The following is a 22,311-nucleotide window of genomic DNA, read 5'->3' as shown; positions in this document are numbered from 1 at the left end:
TTCTATGATCCATCATAGGCCTTCATTCCAGGTTAGTGGAGCAAGCAGGCAGTGATGAGGACCGGTGAGACACACAGTATGAGTGAGGAGTTGGACAAGAGACACTGCTGAACATGGACCGCAGGCTTCGAGATGGACACACCGCCATACTGGGATGACTTCAAGTCCAAAGCAACGCGCATTTCATTGCAAGAGGGACTCTGTGGTCCTTTAGTGATATCCCCCTTGAATGAATGCAAAGGGGTAACTTGGCACAGAAAATCAGGTAATCTGGTCTGATTTGAAATGGGTGAGGAGTTGCACTTATGAGGACTTGCTGAGGCAATTCTGGGTGCTCTGTTTGTGAATACTATAAGCTGCATGTCTGTTGGTGCCTAACATGCACGTTCCTACTGGCCTTTTCAGGAAATCTGATCATGACTTATCCTGGTGGTAATCACCAAAACGTTACTCAGCACTGACTGTCTCAGAAGCCCAGATATCATAACCTCAGGCCGGCTGTTCTCTCCTGGGTATATTAACCTCCCATTATCCTGAGACCGGCTTCAAGGCCTCAACCTCAGCTGAAGCCACAGTCACGAGTGTCTGGATCCAGGGCATTTAAACTAAACTTGACATAATGAGGAGGAGACATAAAAAGTCACACAACATCAAAGAGATGTCCTTGTTACAGAACATCCAGCTGCATCCATATTCACATTTGAAGCCACGGAGCCCGGTTGGATATACAATCCCTCATCTGGAACTAGGGGGCAGTCCTTCCCACATAGTGGAATAATATGTGACAACATTTCTGAAAGAAGTAAAGGAGGAGGTTCACTTAGCTCTATTAGACTGGATTCCAAGAAAAACCTCTCTGAAATGCATAGGAAAGTGAATTGGACATTTATTTTATATTTATTTTAAGATTTATAAAGTGTGCAGTAGGTTCAAGAGAAGGGAAACAAAGTGATGTACAACACAGTATCGGTAAATAAGGGTACAGAGGTGAACTTACTCCTCTTAGGGATATAAAGTTATAAAGAACATACGGGAAGTACACTTTGCCAAAAAGGCCTGCTGAGGAAAAAAGCATTCTGGCAAGGAGTGAAAAATTATACATGTGTATAAAAGTTTAATTCTTGCAAATTCTACAGAGATTACTTCTTAGGTAGTAGATTCTTGCCATTGAGTGGGCTCTCGAAATTTCTTTGTGAATAGTAGAAGAGGTTCATGAGGTGGGAATTTGTATCTGGGTATTTTAATTAGGAATGGAGACCGGGTTATGGACCTGGACGGTGAGGTAAAATAACAAGTTAAATCCTGTACTACATTGCAAGCCTAAAAGCTTTGGAATGACAAGACATTTTTGGAATTATTTTGAAAGAACCACATGTGATCAGTTAGTTCCATCATGGAGCAGAGAGGAAAGACATGCAGAGTCCGGTATAGGACTATTCCAGCTGGTGGCAGATCAGCCATACTGTCCACACATGCGGCAAGACTTCGCACACAAAGCTACAACTACAAAGCAGATCCAAAAGTACACACCAAATACATCATTGCCAATTTCATTAGCGTTAGCATTGCCATATGGTTTACCTAGAGACTGCATTTTCAGATTCAAAGAGAAGGTAGTGGAGAATGTGAGGGCAGAAGATAAAAAACAATTTTGTGCCTTGCACATTGAACTATTCCTAAGCATTGTGGCTTCTATGATTCCTGCTAGAGAAAAAGGTGCAAGATCACCGGGGGCACCCATTTAAACTGTTTACGTAGAAAGAAAAGTTGCATACTTGTAGGGCCCTCACTTGGGCCTGCCAATTGCAGCACCCTCTAAGGGGAAAACTGACACAAAACAAAATCATAACTAAGGAGGTGGCAGTTGACAAGAAATGCCCCTTAAAAGGGAGGAAGACACCCATAAAATACGAGACAAACCAATCATCGAATACTGCCCCACTTGCATTCAGGCAGCAGAAGACTAATGTTCACTATTTGGCCTCATCAATCAAGAGATGCGCATAAACCCCCTAGTGAGAGATAAGTGAGTGTTATGATACCAGTGAGTATAGCGATAAAATGCCTCGACTTAATGTCCCCAAATGCCCAATGCTTTATTTATATTGTTTTGGGTAGCTGGTGAAACTTCAGAGCAAATAATCTAGAGAACACATGCTGTAAACCAAGCAAATTAAGGATCCCCAGTTATGCTTAACTGAGGTGGGGGAACACTCATTGGTTTGTTTCTCTAGGCTGTGTGGCTAGATAAATCTCAGAATAAATTAGGATTTTGTGCTATGAGAAGGCACACACGCTATTGTTTAATTAAAAAAGAAACATCATGATGCATATATGTCCATGGAGGACCTCCAACATTTATCAGTGCTTGTTCTTCCTGTGGGTCTCCCAGAGTCACCCATCCTCCACAGGCATACACCCCTTCTCAAGCATGTCTACCCATTGCAGGTCTCACCCTGTCCCCAAACTGTTGTAAAGGTGCATTTCTAGCTTCAGACCCCAACAGCTGCCTAGGTGCTATAGGATGAGAGGGGTTAAACCCTCACCAAAAAATGAAAGTTACACTATCAATCTACTAAATACCCCAATGTCAGATCAACATCAAGGACAAAATAATCGACCTAGTCCTGTCTTCCATGCAATTTCTCTACGTTTACACCCAGGCTCCATTTGATTGGGCAAATCACATCACCACGTACCACCCGGCCCAACATGGTCAATCAAAACTCAAAAAATGACATCTGTGTTCCTTCAAATACGTCCTCTGTGATGTTGTCAAATAAGATATTCACACCTTAGCAACTATGATGTAGCTGACAACTGACATCAAGACACAATGAAAAGTAACGTAAACACGTGTCCCAATAGAGGTACACTGCACAAATCCAATCACTCTGCATCCTGTTACTCTCAAGAACAAAACTGAAAGCAAACCCGTCAATTCTCAAATAAGGAAAGAATTGGAGGACAATAAGCTCACAGGATGGGTTAACTGAATTGAAAACTCTACAGAAGCCATTACCAAAAGGAAAGCTCACAAAAAACTGTATCAGCCTCCTACTGACCACCCATAACTTACTCCTTCAACAAACAAGACACTAACAACTAACTTCAAACTACTGTCACACATTGACCTCACCAACATAATTGCTTCCCCTAAGGGAAGCACACGAGAAAGTGACAACCTTTTTTAACTTGTCATAATACCTTTCACCAGAGAAGCACCCACACACATACTCATTGTCAGCACTTTACTCAAAGCATATTTCGCCTTGTACTCAAAACAGGGCCGATCTTTCAAAACCTAAGGAAAGCAGCCCTAAGTCTAAATGATCATGCTAACTACCAACTCACCACTTATGTACCTTTCCTTGGAAATATAATTTAGAAGCCAGTCCCTATTCAACTTCAAGACAGAATTAACAATCATCATTTCCTGTAAGACTAGCATGACTATTATTCTGGGTTCAGACCACACTTCAGCACTGAGAGGGCTACCACTGTAGTCATAGTCAATGCCCTTCCTATCAATTGCCTCCTGATCCTGTTTGAACATGAACCACAAGTGAACATCCTAGTAATACAAAAAGATTTACTAACACTGTACCCCAGCACTTAGCAGCCCATCTATTCAATCTATCGGAATTCAGCATGATCTAAGTTGCTTCTGAGTATCTGGTCAATGTATCAGGGATCCCATCTTATTCTTCAACTTATATATAAAGTCTCTCTGAGACACGCCGCATTTATGGAAGTTTATACAGCAAAATATTTCACCTGCTCAAGAACATGCTCATTCTCATCCAAACCTAGATTTAAACCCCTTCCTCAAGCTAAATTGACTAAAAATAAATGCTTTCTCCTCACCAACAATATCAAACAAGCTCAGACCCAGTAGTGGCTATCTGACATGAACAGGATGGATTGACAACTTAGCTCTACAGAAGCCAAATCAGATGGTTTCATTGTCAACAGGGACATTTCCTTCAAGTCACACGCCGTCATAAAATTCCATACCACACGATGCCAGCTCTCAACTTTACGTATAATAAAACCCTTCCTCCATGATTTGAACATCAGAATGATAATCTAAGCCATTGCCCTTTCCTAACTGGATTGCGGCAAGGCCTTACTCGCTGGCATCCGTGATTCCAAACGGACTGTACTGAAGTGAGCCTTACAAACTGAAACTTGACTCATTAAAGTACAGTAGAAGTATGATCATATGACACTCATCCTGTTGAAAATGCACTTGCTGTCCGTTACCATATAGACCTATATAGTCACCTAAAAAGCAGAAAACATTAAGCATGCTTGACTGAAAACCAAATTATCTCAAGGGGCAAATTCAACAGACGATGTCATGACAACACTAACTAGAATTCAAGAACTGTAAGAAAGAAAAGACCAGTGTTAGAACTCCAACAGGAAAATCATTGCAGGTAAATATGTGTTGTGGGGGTTATTGGTGGCATATTTGAGTTCCAGTGCTGTAGTGGGCTGTTGATTTTACCCTTAATTCACGTGTCTAGGACACAAGCATCGTGTTACCGGAGCCATGTGAACGCCGTGAGGGAAACGGCACTGGCGCTCTAAAAGCCCATCACCTTGCCGGGCATTCAGCAAACGCCGTGAGGGAAACGGCTCTAGTCCCCACCAGCGGACTCCATTACCCAGCGGCCCCAGGGAGGTCGCTGGCCGTGACGCTGCCCACGCGCCCGGAGGCGCAATAAGAACAGTGAGCACCTCCCGCCCCGCAGGACACACGCGGGACGCACGCGGGACGCGCCGGGCTAAGCCCGGGCAAAGTGCGGGCCGTCTGTGGCCGTCCGGGGCAGAACGAGGCACGGCAGGGCCACAGACCCTGCGCTCCAAAGACTGACGATTCCCCCTACAACTTATTCTGTGAGACATCACAACGTTTTTATGCTTTCTAATTACTGCGTTATTGTTAACGTATTTGTGCCATTAGGTGGCGGTTTAGTATATTGTGTATCACTATTACGAGAGCTTATATTCTCTTCTGATTGTCCAAACCCTGGTCTTATTAATCTTTGAATATGTCGAAACATAATGCTTCACCTGCACTTGGCACTTTGGATAATTATTTATTTAAGGTTGTTCATAAAATTAACAATGAAAGGCGACAATCTCTGGGGTTATGTGATGACTCTGTATATCCTATTATAAGTACTTTCCCTGCTGCCATAGTACAGGACGATGGAAGCAATTCTATCAACCTTGATGCCTCTGACTGGGTAATACCCGAGCAGTCCACCTCTACACAAATAGAGCTGAACGATTCTATAGACATTATAGTACACCACCCTCCGACCCCTGTAGCCAGAGTGGTCAGAGCATGTAGAAAAGTTCAGATTAAGCGCGGGGGCACACGCTCTTCTAGGAAAAAAGTAGTCACACCATCTAAAAGTTCGGATATGGATGTTATTACTCCAGTAGAAGCAGGGACTGTAAAAATGGACGAGGAACAATTTAATCTCTTAGCTAGCATTATCGATTCCAAGATAAAGGGTATAGTTAAACCTCTAGTGGCAAAACTTGACCGGATGTCTGTGGAGGTTAACAGATTGGGTGGACTCCTGTCTAAGTACAGGGAAGCAGTAGGCAGTTTAACTGCTTTAACTAAGACTAGCAGTAATAAGGAAGACTCCCTACCTGGGAGTGATGTAGGCCTATCTGCCTTAACTAAGACCAGTGTGTCAACGCCAGAACACGCAACTAGACCCAGCACTAGTCCGGTTACAAGTAACGAAAAACAAATTCCAACCTGTATTAATCTCCCACCAGAATGTAGCGCCTATGTGGCAGTATTAGTTAATGTTCCAAAACTGAGTAAGGGCCAAACAGAAACACATGATGCACTTAATAATAAAACCCTACACTGGCTCACCAACAATTGTAGTTACTCTGAACTAGGAGCCAACCAGATCATCATGACACAAAGGGTAAGGTGGGTGGGCCCATTAAGAAAAAAGTTCGCAGGGGACTGTATAATTATTAATTATAGATCCCCACACTGGGCAAAGAGTAGTCTTGCTTTGGCTCCACCACCATCTCCTTGGGAGTTTAATATGACTCTTCTCCCTTTGGGATATATTTATAGGCATCTACTTGACCCTGCATTATGTACAGATGAAAATCCTATTCTCAGTAAAATACCTGCTCCCTTGGTGCACTATACTATCCCTACACAAAATAGATTTCAGGCATTCGACTCCCTGGAGTCCAATGATTGACAATTGCCATCTGTGAGGATGGAGTTGGAAAGGCTTCCATGTGCGTTACAGTTAAATGGTAAAGATGAATCCAGTCATGGCGCTTTGCCTAACTTCCTACAGTTGGACATTGGGGAAACAGAATTAAAAAGTCCTAATGTGCTGGTTACCAGCATGGACGAGCAACCTGATGAATTTAAGCAGGTGCAAACTCAAACCCAAACTCCTCTAGAAATATCTATAACACCAACTGCAGACCCATCACCTCCTTCTATAGACATTCATCCAACTATTTCCATAGGTCAAGATTTAGGCTATAGTCTAGGTACCTGGAATATAGCGGGCCTTAGGAAAAAGTTGGATACCCCATTTTGGAAGGGTTTTATTACTGATGGTCATGATATTATTTGTCTTCAAGAGACATGGTGTAAAGAATCTATTTTTATAGAGGGTTACTCCTCCCATTGGGTACCTGCGGTTAACTCATGTGCTGGACGTGCGAAGGGAGGTCTTCTCCTATTGATATCAAATAAATTAACTGCATGTCAAACTAAAAGTTACAGCTCAGATGGGATTAATAATCAGGTGCTACGTCTCAAATTTAGTAAAGGCAATGATCTCATAGTGATCAACTATTATAACAACAAGTTTGATAATAAGAGATGGAAAACTTTACTCCCTCTAGAGAGTGAACTCGAGAAAGGCCTTGGGGTATCCCGAAAACAGGCAACTATTGTATGGGCGGGCGATTTTAACATCAAGCTTTGCCCATTAGCCAAAAGTAATTCCTGCGGACTCAGAAAGGAGTCTGGTGTCGGAGATGCAGGGGACGACCTTCATTTTTCCCATTGTATTTATGGTATGGCGTTGAACAAACTATTAGCAAAATTTGACTTGGATCTATTGAATTGCTCAAAGAATAAGGAAAATCTTCCCTGCCCAACCTATACAGGCAGAAATACAAATACCAGTATTGATCATATTCTGCTTTCTAATAACATCGAGTATTCAAATCTTTGGGTTGTGGTACAACCATTGAGCGATCACAATAGTATCCATGTATCACTGCTGTGCTGGGGTAATAAAGAACCAGCTGCCAACAAATATGTTATCAATGCCACAGCCATTAGAACGAATGGGATGAGAATTAAATGGGCCGGTATTGATCCTCAAAGAAAACTTAAAGAGGTGGTAACTAAATGCAAAGTTGAAATAGAGGAGTGTTTGAGTGATGGAGTCGTTGCCTGTAATATAATTGATGCATTTGTCAAAATGAATGTGATCATTGATGGGATTTTTACTAAGAAAATCTGTATGAAGAGGGTGGAGAAAACAGGCTGGTTTGATGGGGATTGTATACGGGCTCTGCCAGCATTAAAACAAGCATTGAAGTGTTAAACCTCGCAACAACGTAACTATAAAATCATTACGCTTAGATTATAAGGTAGCCGTTTTTAACAGGAAGAAAAGCCTTCAGGATGAGGCATGGTCTAATCTTAATTCTGCAGCAGAAACAAACAATGTCAAACTTTATTGGGAAATCATAAATAGCCCCTTTTTAAAGTCTGATAGCATACCTGAATTAACTTCTTATGTCGAATGTAATGCTTGGATTGAGCATTTTACGAAAATTTTTAACCCAAGTAGGAACATCTCAGAACTTTTAACATTTGAAACTTCCACCTGGTCTTCATTACCTCTGTTTATTACCCTGGAAGAGGTATATGATGGTTTAACTGCCAGTAAAGGTGGTAAAGCTTCTGGACCGGATGGAGTTCCAATAGACCTTTATAAAACCGAAATGGATCTATGGGCACCCATCCTAACCAGGGTTTTTAATATGGCAGCAGAAGGACAAATCCCACTAACCTGGGGCCAATCGATAATAGTACCTTTATTTAAAAAAGGATCCAAATCCGAGGCAAGCAATTACCGACCTATCTCCTTGTTGGATGCTTCCATCAAGGTGATGAGCAGAGTTTTGTTAAGGAGATTGGAAACCTGGGCCGTAGAACAGGATATTTTAACTAAGGTACAATATGGTTTTAGGAAGGGCCTAGGTACCTTAGAGCAATGTGCCAACCTAGACCTCTTGATAAATAAATATACTGTCGCAAAGGAGGGGAATTTATTCCTCTGCTTTGCGGACTTAAGCAGCTCCTTCGACCTCGTGGACCATGGTATACTATGGAGGATCCTATTGGACTTAGGCGCCCCCAAGGAAATAATACACTTCTTGGGGAGGCTTTATGAAATGTTGTCTTGTAAAGTTCGATACAGCCCATCCGGAGAATGTACCCCTTTTTTTAAAGTTACCAGAGGCATACGCCAGGGTTGTGTTTTGGCCCCTTTATTATTTTCACTATTTATTAACCAAATAGACTCAACCCTAGGCCAAATTTCAGCTGATGCCCCGCGTATCGATGGTAAGGTGGTACCAATTCTATTATATGCGGATGAGGCTGTCTTAATATCTCGTACAAAAATCGGACTACAGCGTCTTATAGACAACTTTGCTGAATTTATCAAGGGAAGGAAACTAAAGATTAACAAAAGCAAGACTGTTGTCATGTCCTGTGGCAAAAAAAACAACTCAACAAGCACTTTTTTTTATTGATAAAGAGAAGCTGCTAACAGTAAAGAATTTTTTTTATCTCGGAATTACATTTTCTGATGATGGGAAATGGACACAAGAATTTAATAACATAGGTCTAAAGATGACTAGGAACACAAACAGCATCTTTAGTTTTTCCACTAAATTGGGTGGCCCCAGAAGAATTAAGGACCTGATAACCATTTACAATGCCAGATGTGTCACATCAGCATTGTACGGGGCAGGAATCTGGGGTTACCGTGATAAGAAAACTATGCAACGTGACGAAAATAAATTCTTAAAGAGAGTACTGTGTGTCCCTCAATCTGCTTCAACTTTACTAGTGCACGAAGAAGTAGGGATTAATTACATTACAGACCTAGCGGCTTTGCACCCTTTAACATTATGGCAATCCATCTGGGCAAAATCAGAAACGTTGTTCACACAACAAATAATACGAGATTGTTTAAAATTGGATTACTTTCTCCTCATACCATGGTTGAAATATATCCACCATTGGTATCGTATTTTATTTAACAATGATATTCTATTACATCCAGATTTTGCCGCCTCTATCTCTAAGAAGGAATTAAAGGAGAAATGTTTATCTTATAAGAAAGAGAACAGAGTGAGGGAATCTAGGACGCTACCATCGGTTGTTTTTTATCAAGAGCTTGATCTAAATAAAGGCTTCCCGTCTTATCTATCTGAGGTCACATTGAACTCACACCGATTTGTTTTAACGCGTCTTAGATTGGGTACTGTACATCACTTGGTGGCATTTCCTGTTATGAGAACTGGTTCAAACTCTGTATGCCCCTGTGATGGAATCTCAAGACAAAGCTGCCACCATTTTTTATCGTTCTGTAAATATTATCATTTTTTAAGGCTTTTTTATCTCAAACCAATATTTTAAAAATGTAACGCTCGATCCATAAACATTGCAATGAAATTAATTATGCGCCTGGAAAATTCAGATATCTGCTTTGCTGTTGCTATGTATATAATGAAATGTATCGATGCCAGGAAATCTATTATTGTCTAAACTGGTAACCAGTTCATAGTCAAAATACATGAACTATGCATCTATCCTGCAGGAACACCGTTCCTTTTTATAAAAAGAGTTTTTATATTTGTATATAGTTGATTGTTTTTAACATTTCTACTGAAACGTATTCAGGCCTTATACCCCTGAACTATATGTAGCACTTTTGCACTTTATGTATGCATTTATTGCACACGGAACTCAAGCAACTTTCGGGGGGGATCGGTTTGTACATATGTATTATACGGAAGTGAAGTGTATTGGCTACCCTGTGTATAATTTTTACAAATTTTTTTGTTAGCCATAATGTGTTGTTGTGATAACTATTGTAACTTGCTGTTTTGTTTTGTCTGTGCTTACATGGATTGTTATGACAACCCGAATAAAAGCTTTTGAAATTGACACAAGCATCAGGAAACCCACAAAAGACCTAAGCAAGAAGCAGACAGCACACAATGTCAGTAGTTGCCCAAGGAGCAGAGACTCCAGGCCTCATGCATGTCAAAAGCAGCGCAGCCACTAAGGCCTGACTCCGGTCAAGAAAGTAACCAAGTGTTTACAGTTGCTTGTGAAATCACTGACTCCACTCACAAAACTTCACTGTCATCTTGCAAAAGCTCAAGGTCCTCCAGTTCATACGAGGATTTGGGCGCTTGGAGGTATCATGGGATCTTGGCAGCCATATTGGAAGGGGTTCTGTAGACAAACCCCACTCAGGAAAATCCCAGCCTCTTGCTAAAAGCATTGCAAACGAGCAATAGCAACCATGTTTCCTGGAAAGACACTGAGATCCAAAAGGCCTTCATCCAAGAACCAAAAATTCCAGTGTTGGAGGACACATGAAACTAGCCCAAGTCAGTGGACGACAGCGTGCTTATGTGCTTATCATTTTTCTTCCAGTGTTGACTGCTAATCTTGGATGCATCACTGAGTTAGTATTGAGATAGCATGGGTCATTGGACCATCCTGCTGGAAATTGGGGCTTATCTTAAATTATTTGAACAATTGTGTATTGAAAACGTATGCAAGATATTTACTGCTGGAACACTGGTGTATTGAAAAGTTAATTATGGAAGGACTGCACATTTTGGATACGCAATAGTGCGAAGTGATGAGTGCACAAACACAACAATTACAATGCATTGTGCTAATGTGGAAAAGAGCCCGACACCGAATCCCTTGTAGCCCACTACTTACCGGGGGTAGATCTGCCTTCCCATGGGAGACCGCAGAGAGTCCAGAGAACATCCCGAACTTGGGATTAGGAAAACCAGGAAAGGGTTAAAGTATTCCAACCAACCTTTCCCATACAGGAAGGAGGAGGAGCCAACCCTGGAGAAAACCAATCTGAGAGCCTCACCCCGTAGCAGAAAGGGTTGGAGTCTGAGGTCGAGAGGCGGGCCTGGAAGTGCCGGAGGACGCCAAAGGGCAGAACCCTCGAGAGAAACCAACGAGGAGAGATGATGAACTGGAAGAAGATTCCGGGGGCGAAGAAGTGTCATCCGAAGAGTGGAGTGAAGATTGGTGGATTTCCCCCCAGGAGGAGTGTGATGGCCGCCGCAACTCCCGAAGGTTGCGGCACAGGCGGTGAGTGACCGGCAAACTTTAGTTTCACTTTTTCTTTTTTTTTTTTAGGTACTCTTGGGGAGGAAGGGAGCAGGGTTGGGAAAAGAGTACTATGGGAGTGGGGTAGGGATTGTGCACTGGGAGAGATTATGTACCGGGAGGGTTTGTACGCAGGGGGTTCTGAGGAGTTGACCTGGATGCCATACCAACCCTCCCATCTACCTTAGGAGGCCCAATAGAAAGGGTTGATTTGGTTTGGTAAAACGAGCGGGCGCCTTATGTCATTACCTGGAACAATTTTCCTCCTTCGCTGGACTCTGCCGTAATAGAAAACTTTAGGTCAAACAAAATCCAGAAAACAGGAAGATAATTAAAAGAAGGCAGACAGAAGGGCTTTCAGAGAAAGAGTCCAACTGGACAATTAAGAATAATTGTTCTTTCTGTTTTTTGTTGTTGTTGTTTATTTTGTGATTTCCTGGGCTTGGGTGAAACACACACCACCCTCTATCTCAATTACCACAGTTTGAACGAGACTGGGGAAAGACCAACAAGGATAAAACCAATCGCCCTTCCTTACTACTCACCTCTCACCCCTCCCTAGCGAGCGCGTGCAGTTTCATTCGTGACACCTTTGGATGTGGTGAAGGGCACTATTGTAATCCTAAACAAATCTAATAATCCTCAAGAAACTCACCGCCCCTTTGTTTTCTTCTTCCAAGCCTCCTGGGGTTTTCACCCGAAAAGCGGAACCTGCAAGCGAGAAGAAAGAGAAAAGAGCGATCAAGTCGAGGAAATCAGGAATCCAGAGAAAAAGACATTAAAAAGCTCCTGTATTAAATCCGTTTTGTGAATAAAGAAGCAACATTTAGAAACACATCAAGCCTCCTAGCTTCTATTTCCGCCCATCCCTCCCACAGCTAATCAGTGTAATTTGAATTTATGTGCAACGAACTATCAGATCAAACGGAGGCACCAGCAGAATGAATCTCAAAGAGACTTGACGGCATCAAAGAGAGATGGTTATAGGAGGGGCTGGTTAAGATCCTCAGCATGCTGGAGTCTTATGAGATTGTGCCTTTCACTTGCTTTCTTAGACAGTAGTGCAATGACAAGAAGACCATAGAGAACTATAAGCCAAGCAAGGACACACAGGTAGAAGTTAAGAGAACGTCAAGTTATCCGGTGGACTCTAGCTTCTGGGGGTGCTGTTTTCTTAGTACAACCTATTGTATGCCTTATCTCCAGCATAGTGGGAGACAAGTCGACAATTTACAGTAGTCACAGCAAAGGCAACAATATCTAGAGGTGGCTCTGGATTCTTAGTCCATCGGCACTGTGTTTTTCTTCCCATTCCCTATTTTCCTGGATTCCAACCTGGACCCCATATAAATAATGGAGTCAGATGGGGGTTCCAGTGGCCAAGTTGTAAGCAGGGCCTGGATCCATAGCACATGGTGAAGTAAAAAGTACCTTGGCAAACAGGAGATAAGCTTTCTAGTGATGTGTAACTAGGTTTGCGCTGAATAAATACCAACATATAAAACACACAAATGCATACATTCAAAATATTACTGAGGAAACGACTTTCAATTTTACAGAAGAAAATTTAGACAGGATTATAAGTAGCAAAATCTACTTCATGTGTTCAGAACGGTTATGGTACACACAATTTCATCATCAGAATTATATATTTTTAGCTATTGGTGGTGGCTGTGGGCTGATTTACTAAATTATGTTCAAATATTTTTCTCATGTCGTTTTGTGCAAAGCAGATGTGTGCACATGCTTTTAATTGCTTACAGAATTCACACGTGAGAAGTGAATAGGGAGCTGGCCAGCTAGTGCATGTGATGTATGGTCAGATCCTAAATAATTCCACCTTCACTTCAGAAACAAGGCAAGTTTATGCATTATGATTGACTGCTAAGTGGGAGCCTGACCTGGGGAAAGGAGGTACCGAGGCATGACAGGAATAGATCTTCATAACTTTCAACTGGTTCCAATCTACCATACGGGTTTTTATTCCAAAAAGTGATACAATAAATAACAACGTTGCTCTCTCTGTGATGACTTATCAGGCAACCATAGAAAGAAGGATCAATCCTTACACTAGTAACAATATTACATTTGATGTTATTGCTGTAAAAGAAATAGTCGGAAACTGGGCTATTTAGTGGTAAAGAGAGTTTCTCTGTGCAACTCTTCAGGCTTGATGATTGAACACTGCCAGGGGCACAAGGGTTTCCTATATTCACTTATGCTTAAACTTTTTCCCACTACATTATGCTCCCATACGTCTGAATTGTCGAAAGACCTATTGTGTACAGTGCCATTTCTTAAAGTGCCCTTTGCTTCAGCCTGTTTATCATTGATTGGTCTGTCAATCTTATTTGCTTACTTATTTGAGGCATTTTTGGCATCGCCTACTTTGACTTTTTATTTTGTCTGTGATATATGCCAGACAATACCTCATTGATGTACAGCCACTTGTCTTTCTCTGGCATGTTGATCACTTGGTTTGATCTGGCTCAATGCCCTATGTTCTGCTCACTATTGAGTTTACAGCAATCTACCAATCAAGCTCACATTCTCCTAAGCTTTGTCTTATGAAACCAATTTACAATGGAATGCAGCAATTTTTATCGACATGTTTTTGCTTGAAGTTCGCCCTTTGGGCTCTTTGGAAGAAAATATGTGGCCGGAAGTAACAATCCATTTGGCACCCTCCTATCCCTGGTTGTTATTTTTAAAATTAAATCTATAATATCTTGCCAATGAAGCTTGTTTTCTGACATGTACTCCTACCTGGCCTTTAAATAATAGTTAAGGATGTTGGTCTCCATATTGCCCACTTTTCAAGTACAGGAGGAAGTTCGGGGCAAATAAATTTGCAAAAGGTCTTCAATGCAGTTATGAAAGTAAAAATCTACTCAACTGCCTAATTAATGCACTTGTTAATATAAAGAGAAGGAGATCTTGCAACTCCGTTTCTGGCGTATCTCAATTTACGAGCCAAGTTCTGGTTAGGCAACAATGGTGTCACAGAACGATAAGTGCAGCTTAATTTGCTATCATCTAGTCATGGTCATCCTGGAGTGCTAATAAAGTTCACAGCACTTTTCTGCTCTGAGCTCAACTCCTGGATTACTTTGTTCTTTGACATCCTAGTTTGTACACCATGAGCCCAATTCACAAAGGTAAATCTACATGTGTACATTTTCTCATTTGTAAAACTATTTACGCCTAAGTGCAGACTTTTATGTCTCCACGAACGTGAGGGGATGAACACATCTAAGACAGTATTTACAAGTGTAAACTTACAAGTGTAAAGTATCTCTGCCACTGGGGCGGATATCTCCTTATTGGACAGTATAGGGAAAAATAATGCAGTTTATTAATTCTTACTCCTAAAACAATATATACTTTAATGTGAAATAAAAATGTAAATTAAATTAAAATAATTATTGTTAAAGTAGAACTAATAGAATAAAATGTCACAGCACATTAACACATCAAATTTAATGTTTATTACATAAATACATATTTAAAATATACTAATTTAATTTATAAATATTATTTTTAACAAAAATATAAAAGCACCCTGGGGCGTGGCCACGGCGAGGACTAATGTACACGTGTCCCTGCTAAGTTTTGAGGCCAGTGGCCTGAAAATGCAATAAACAAGACCCTTCTGCTTCCCGGGCCCCAAAAATGACCACTGAGATGGGAGGAATGTCCCCTCCGGGAGGAGGGCAGTAACCTGACTAACAACATGGGGCAGTTGAGGGAGAGCCCCTGCAATAATCGAGAAAGCCAACATCAACATTTTTTTTGAATTTATAGTTTTATTATTTTTTTCTTTTAGTTATATTTCATAGTACAAAAATTTCTCATTTATCATTTTATCATTTCAATTTATCTATTTTCAAAAACACTTTGTAAAAAACACACAATACTACAATGCAATCAATAAAAACCATTCCATGCAGAGAAAACAATATATGCAAAAATTATACATTCTCACAAATACATACACCCCATTCTTATCATTCATACTACATTCATTCTTGATTCTGCGTCTGAGGGATCGCAGATTGAAGTGCGATTTGATACGCAAGGTCGACGCGTTTCGGCAGTATAGAACCACCTTCCTCAGGACCTGTCTTGCAGAATACTCATGTATTCAAAACGATATTTTATAGACCCTGCATGGTTGGGTATCTTCAAGTTATCAATGGACTCATACCCTGCTTCAGTCCCAAACTTCAGAGCCTTTTGAGATTAAATTTATGGCGCTTCCAATTTTATCAGGTAGCGACTCTTCCAGTAGTTGCAAATGTGCAGGACTGTTGTATTTCTTTGTTTTAAAACCGATGTCTTATCTTGTTATATGGATGCTTTAAATTCCTCCCGAAAACGTCTTTTGTCGGCGAGGCTACCGGAGCAGCGCGAGGGCACCTTTGTTTGGACTCATACGGACCCCACGGGAGAGACACTATAATAACTAAAATTCACATCTCCCCGAGATAAAATAATGAAGGGCGCGGTGACGACTTAGTGCGCACTAATCACCCGCCGACAAAAGACGTTTTCGGGAGGAATTTAAAGCATCCATATAACAAGATAAGACATCGGTTTTAAAACAAAGAAATACAACAGTCCTGCACATTTGCAACTACTGGAAGAGTCGCTACCTGATAAAATTGGAAGCGCCATAAATTTAATCTCAAAAGGCTCTGAAGTTTGGGACTGAAGAAGGGTATGAGTCCATTGATAACTTGAAGATACCCAACCATGCAGGGTCTATAAAATATCGTTTTGAATACATGAGTATTCTGCAAGACAGGTCCTGAGGAAGGTGGTTCTATACTGCCGAAACGCGTCGACCTTGCGTATCAAATCGCACTTCAATCTGCGATCCCTCAGATGCAGAATCAAGAATGAATGTAGTATGAATGATAAGAATGGGGTGTATGTATTTGTGAGAATGTATAATTTTTGCATATATTGTTTTCTCTGCATGGAATGGTTTTTATTGATTGCATTGTAGTATTGTGTGTTTTTTACAAAGTGTTTTTGAAAATAGATAAATTGAAATGATAAAATGATAAATGAGAAATTTTTGTACTATGAAATATAACTAAAAGAAAACAATAATAAAACTATAAATTCAAAAAAAATGTTGATGTTTGCCCATATGTATTAAAGTATAAAAATCAAAATGTTGGAGGTATCCCGCTAGAATTATAGAGGTCAAGGGGGAATATTTTCTGATAGTGTTTTGCTTTTCCTCTCTTTCCCTGACCATTGTAGTGAATTTAGAGGGGGTCCCATTCTTATGTGAATATAATCGAGAAAGCCTCCTTTGACCAATCCCCGGCTACAGTCACCATTGCATTAGATGCTGAAAAGTCGTTCAACAAAGTATAGTGGCCCTACCTAGAAGTGGCGCTAAACAGATACAACTAGGTGGTCGTTTCTGGTCAATGATTATGACATTATATGCTGAACCCAGAGCAAGAGTCAGAATCAACTGCACTAGCTCTTCCCCTTTCTCTCTGAACCAAAGTATTTGCCAGCGTTGCCCATTCTGTCCCCTTAAATTTCTATTAGCAATAGATCCCCTACTGGTCATGATAAAGTACAAGTTACTTACCTTCGGTAACGATGTATCTGGTAGAGACGATTCTAGCCGCAGATTCCTTAACGTAGAATTATTCCCAGGCGTGAGACTGGATCCGGAATTTTTTTTTGCCACAGCATTCCTGCGAGCCTGGGGGACGGCATCACGCATCACTGCCCAGGCGTCGTACGTGACGTCAGCGAGGTCACATAAGTCCCACCCCTGCACACCTTTGTCAGTTTTCTTTGGAGAACTTTTCCGCGCCACAACGCGCAGCCACCAGACAAACTGTGGGAGCATGGAAACAGTGTGCGAAAGAGCAGAAAAAAGGAATGGTGACGAACAACACCTTAAGGAACAGTGCCAACACTGCAGTACTCAAAGGCAGGGAAAGAAGAGAAAACAGACCACAGCCCTGAGCAGCCACACTACCAGCATGTAGACAGTTCCCCCCGATGGAGGGAACATATGTAAAATGTCATGACAACATGTAGCAGGAGTATAACCCCAACCAAGAACACAAAGGGGAACCAGTTCCAAGACAAACAGTAAACCACAAACCTCCAAGGTAACCCCAGCACAGAGTATGACAAACCCCCAAAGGAACAAGGCAAGGCACGGCCAATGACTCCAACCCATAGGGTAGCAGAGGGGCCAGGACCATTAGCAACAAAGAGGGAGGGAGGGGAGGGACAAGAGTAAAGGCAAGCCTCAACCCCGAAACAACCAGAGCAGAGGGGCACAGGAGTACTGATAGACCCATCCTCCCAGTGCAGAACGGGGGAGAGGAACAAGAAACAAGACAAATCATCCTGTCAAAAGGACGAAGAACGCACTCACAGAAGACATAGCCACCCACTGGGAGGTGAGTGCAGTAGCCAAAGGTCCTCGCAGAACGGGGAGGAAGGGTAGGCCGTGAAGGAATTGTCTCTACCAGATATATCGTTACCGAAGGTAAGTAACTCGTACATCTGATAGAGACTGCTAGCTGCAGATTCCTTAACGTAGAATAGATACCCTAGCTATACCCAAGGGGAAGGAGGGTCTGCGAAGGACTCCACCAGCCTGGACATAACAGAGGGCCCCACAGGGGACCAGTCCAACAGACAGGGCGAGGAGTTCCACCCTCCCAGGCAAGGGGAAACTTCCCAAGCAGAACACCACCGACCCCAAGAGGGGTGTGGGAAGAAGAAAAGAAGAAGAAGCCCTTTCACACTCCTGCAAGGCCACAGAACCCTCATGCAATGCCAGGGCAAGGAAGAGGAAGAAGAACAACCTAGAGGGCCCAAGGAGATGAGGGAAAAGAAGGCGAGCCCACCACAGTTGACGCCTGAAAGAAGGAGGAGCACAAAACCATCTCAGCCCCCAGGACAGAGAACAGGAAGGCGAAGAGGAGCCCGTACACACCTTAGCGAGGGGCCGAGCACACAACTCAAAGAAGCAGAGCCTGAGCCACAACGCCAGGCCACAGGCAGTAGGCCAGACTAGGTGAACCACACTGCGACCCAGGAGAAGGACATCCCGGGGTGCCACCAAAGCGTTCCAATTCAGCAAGAGAGTTGCATCTGCAACATACATAAACACCACGGAGAGCAGAGGCCCGAAGGCGACCACAACCCTCTAGCACAGCGCAAGCTATATAACAGCTACTACAACCCCACATAGGGTACGCTAAGTCCCAAGACATGGACTCTTTGGAAGAAACTTCCGCAGCAGAGGATACACAAAAGAGCAGCAGGGAAAAAAAACCTGCAGAGGGCTTATCAAGCAGCCCAAGAGAAAACAGGAGGCCTAATCTCGGCCAATCTGCGCAGATAACTCAAGCAAAAAACACACACAGGCAACAAGGGCCACCCAGCAGCCAACAAGCCACAGTCTCAGCAAGGAGGACTCGAGTGGCCATAAAACACACAGCACAACAAGGACGACTCGCCCAAAGGGAGGTCCAAGAACCAGATCAACTCACCAGTCACTGAGGGGGAGGAGGAGGAGGAGGACGAAGCCCTGCCAAGAACCTCTGGATGGCGTAGTCTGCCGGGGCATGAAACAACAGAGTGCCATCGAACGGAAGATCAATTAGCCGCTCCCGAACATTTTCAGGGAACACACCGTCCCGAAGCCAAGCATGGTGATGGAGGGCGACAGAGGAAGCCATGGCATGGCCCAGCACCTTCGAGATGTCCAAATCGGAGCAGAGAATAAACGCTGCTAGCTCCCGGCCATCCAACTCATGATGCCGTAAATCCACCTGAACAGTCTCTAATGAAGCGGCAGATCCCAAGGACTCTGCCGAGTCCCACAAACAAGATGTGGCCCAAGCCAACACACATCAGGTGTTAAGGGCCCGCAGAGCAGCGCTGGTCGAGGCGAACATGTTGCGCCCCCAAGAGTCCAGCCAGTGGGCCTCCCGGGATGGTGGAGACAACAGTGGCGGCAGGGAGGGAAAAGCAGTCCGCAAAAGTGGACTGGAGGCAGAGAGGTGGAGGGAAAGACACACCGGGTCACTTGGCTCTGGAAGGTGCCAGTGCATTAGGTGTTGAGGCACCGGATCTCCTGAGGCGGGGCGCCCCCCAAGCCCTCGTCAGGGAAGAAAGGAGCAAACCCTCAAAGTGAAGCAACAGTTCCCTCCCACCAGAGCCCTGGTGGAGAACCCCCAAAAGGTGATCAGCAGGGAAATGAGCAGCCGGGTCATCCATGTGCAGAATACCCACAGCCGTGGACACTGCGTGAGCGAAGGCTGCACCCGCCTCTGTAGGGCCCTGCGGTGGAGAAAGCAGTTCCTCCGTAGGCGACGGCTGTAAACTAAGGCTGCCGTCCCCGAAGCCGAGCGGGGCAGGCAAAGGCCAGACCTGGAAGTTAGAAGGAGGGACCAAAGAGTGGGGGACCTGTTGCTCTTCCGGTGAACACCGCAGCCTCGGGAATGACGGGGAGCCGCCCTTTGATGGCGCAGGTGAAAAAGCCACCACGCGGTGGCCTGTCTCCAGGGAGGAGGACACCAGCAGGCACCTAACCTCCGGAGAAGAGGGAGCGTCCGAAGACGAATCCGTGACTTGATGCCTGTCCGGCGCCGTAGAGTCCGCAGCCTGAGGCAGGACGTCATCACCATCCGGCGCCGAAGTAGACGCCGGACAGGGCTCCTCCAAGTCACGCAGTGCCGGGGACCAAAGCTGAGCCGGAGCCGAAGTGGCCAAGGGGCGGCGCCGGAACGGCACCGACTCTACCTCCGATGAGGCAGCCACCTGCGTGGAGGAACGAAAGGGACCAGGGGAGTGACAAGAAGCCCTCAGCCAGCCTCGTCCCAGAATGTGACGGAGGTGGTCTGCCGACCCATGCGGCGCCGCCAGGGCCAATTCAACCTCCGACTCGACCTCCGACGAGGCAGCCGCCTGCGTGGAGGGAAGAGAGGGGCCCGGAGGGAGACGCGGGGTCCCCGTCCAGCCTCGAATCAGAGCGGGACGAGGGGGATCCACCGACCCCTGTGGTGCCGCCCAGGCCAGCAGGCACCGGAGCGGCTTCAGCTCAGCTGCGGACAAGGCCGCCTCCTGTCCGGAGGGCCGAGCGGGGCTCGGTCTGCAACCCGAGCCCCGGCAACCTCCAGCGACACCACAGGGTCTCCTGCGGGAGTTTGCGGCGAGGCAGAGGTGCCGTGGTCCGAAGGAGGCACCCCCGAAGGGCTGCACCCCAACCGCACCACATCCTCCAAGCCTGGATCCGAGCCAATCGGGGCCGGAGCCACTGGAGACACTGTGGAGGGCCCCGCACAATGCAATGGATCCGCCGACGTCCCAGGAAGGGAAGGAGGAGGAGACGCCAGCGAGGCCTGCGAAGCCGCCGCATATATCTCCATCTGGGATTTTGAGGCCCCCTCACTGGGAAACGGTGGATAGGAGTATGACACCGGGGGCCGCATCACCAGCGGAGAGCCCACGCCCCCGGCAGGCCGAACACCAGCTCCCGGGGACAAGCTGTAACACTTACCCACCGGGGAGCGACGCTCTCGCGACATCGGAGAGGGATGAGGACGCCGACGATGGCGGTTTCTGAAACCTTCTGCCGAGGCTGACCGAGGGGATAAAGCCGACCTTGAGAGACGCGCCAAGAGTAGTTTCATCCAGCGCCAGACTTGGGCTTCAACTGTTGGCATGCTACACAATCAGTGGTGCCGTGATCTTCCCCTAAACACCACATGCAAATGAGGAGAGGGTCCGTCGCCGACATAAGACGCCCACACGACGTGCAAGTCTTGAAGCCCGAAGGCATTCGCACACTGTTCTACCAAAATATATCACAATGATAAAAGAAGAAAGGCCCGAACAGAGACCAGATCCGCGTTGCACATGGAAAAGGAAAAAACTGACGTCGGCGCATCGGGTGGGACTTATGTGACCTGGCTGACGTCACATACGTGGACGACGCCTGGGCGGAATCGTGTGATGCCGCCCCCCGGTGCGCAGGGATGCTGTGACAAAACAGTTTTCCGAATCCAGTCTCACGCCTGGGGATAATTCTACGTTAAGGAATCTGCGGCTAGTAGTCTCTATCAGATTAATAGTTTAGAAATTGAAGGTGTCAATTTTGGTTTCCTAACTTTCAAAATGACTGCCTGTGCAGATGATATACTTATTTTCTAAAAATAAAACACCAGATGCAGCCATCCTGGCTATTATCTGTATAATTCAGTCCTTCTCAGGATATTCTGGCTACTCTATGAATAGGGAGAAGACGGGCGCATTGCTGCTCACTGTTCATTGCCATCCCTCCTGCACCAGGCACTCAGGTATCCAATGGCAACCAAAAATGATTAAATATCTAGGCATCGGATTTTTGAGCAACTTAACCCTTCATAATAAACAAAAAAAGATAAACAAAATCAAAGACCTACTAACCTCATGATCGCCCAAATATATCTCATGGTGGGTGAGCGTGGAGACCTTAAAAATGATGATTACATCGTTAGTGAACTTTCTATCAATTATGCTCCCAGGACAACTCTCTCATTCCTTCTTTACCACAGTTGCTAAAATGACCTCCAAATTTCTGTGGTTGAAAAAGAAACCCAGATTAGGCCTTAAAAAATATAGGTTAGGTGGCCTTCCTACCTGATATAACTATTAGACTGCATTTCTTGCTGCACATGGTTGGACGCTTATCTCTCTAAATTAGTACCATGGCAAATGCTTGAACTGCACCTCATTTTAACCTACTCATTACTGGTGTTGGAAATGGCCCTTTTTGCAGGGTTATCCCC

Source organism: Lissotriton helveticus, chromosome 10 (assembly GCF_964261635.1).
Source record: "Lissotriton helveticus chromosome 10, aLisHel1.1, whole genome shotgun sequence".
In the NCBI taxonomy this organism is placed as follows: Eukaryota; Metazoa; Chordata; class Amphibia; order Caudata; family Salamandridae; genus Lissotriton; species Lissotriton helveticus.
The sequence above is the reverse complement of the archived record's forward strand: the minus strand, read 5'-3'. Positions refer to the sequence as shown.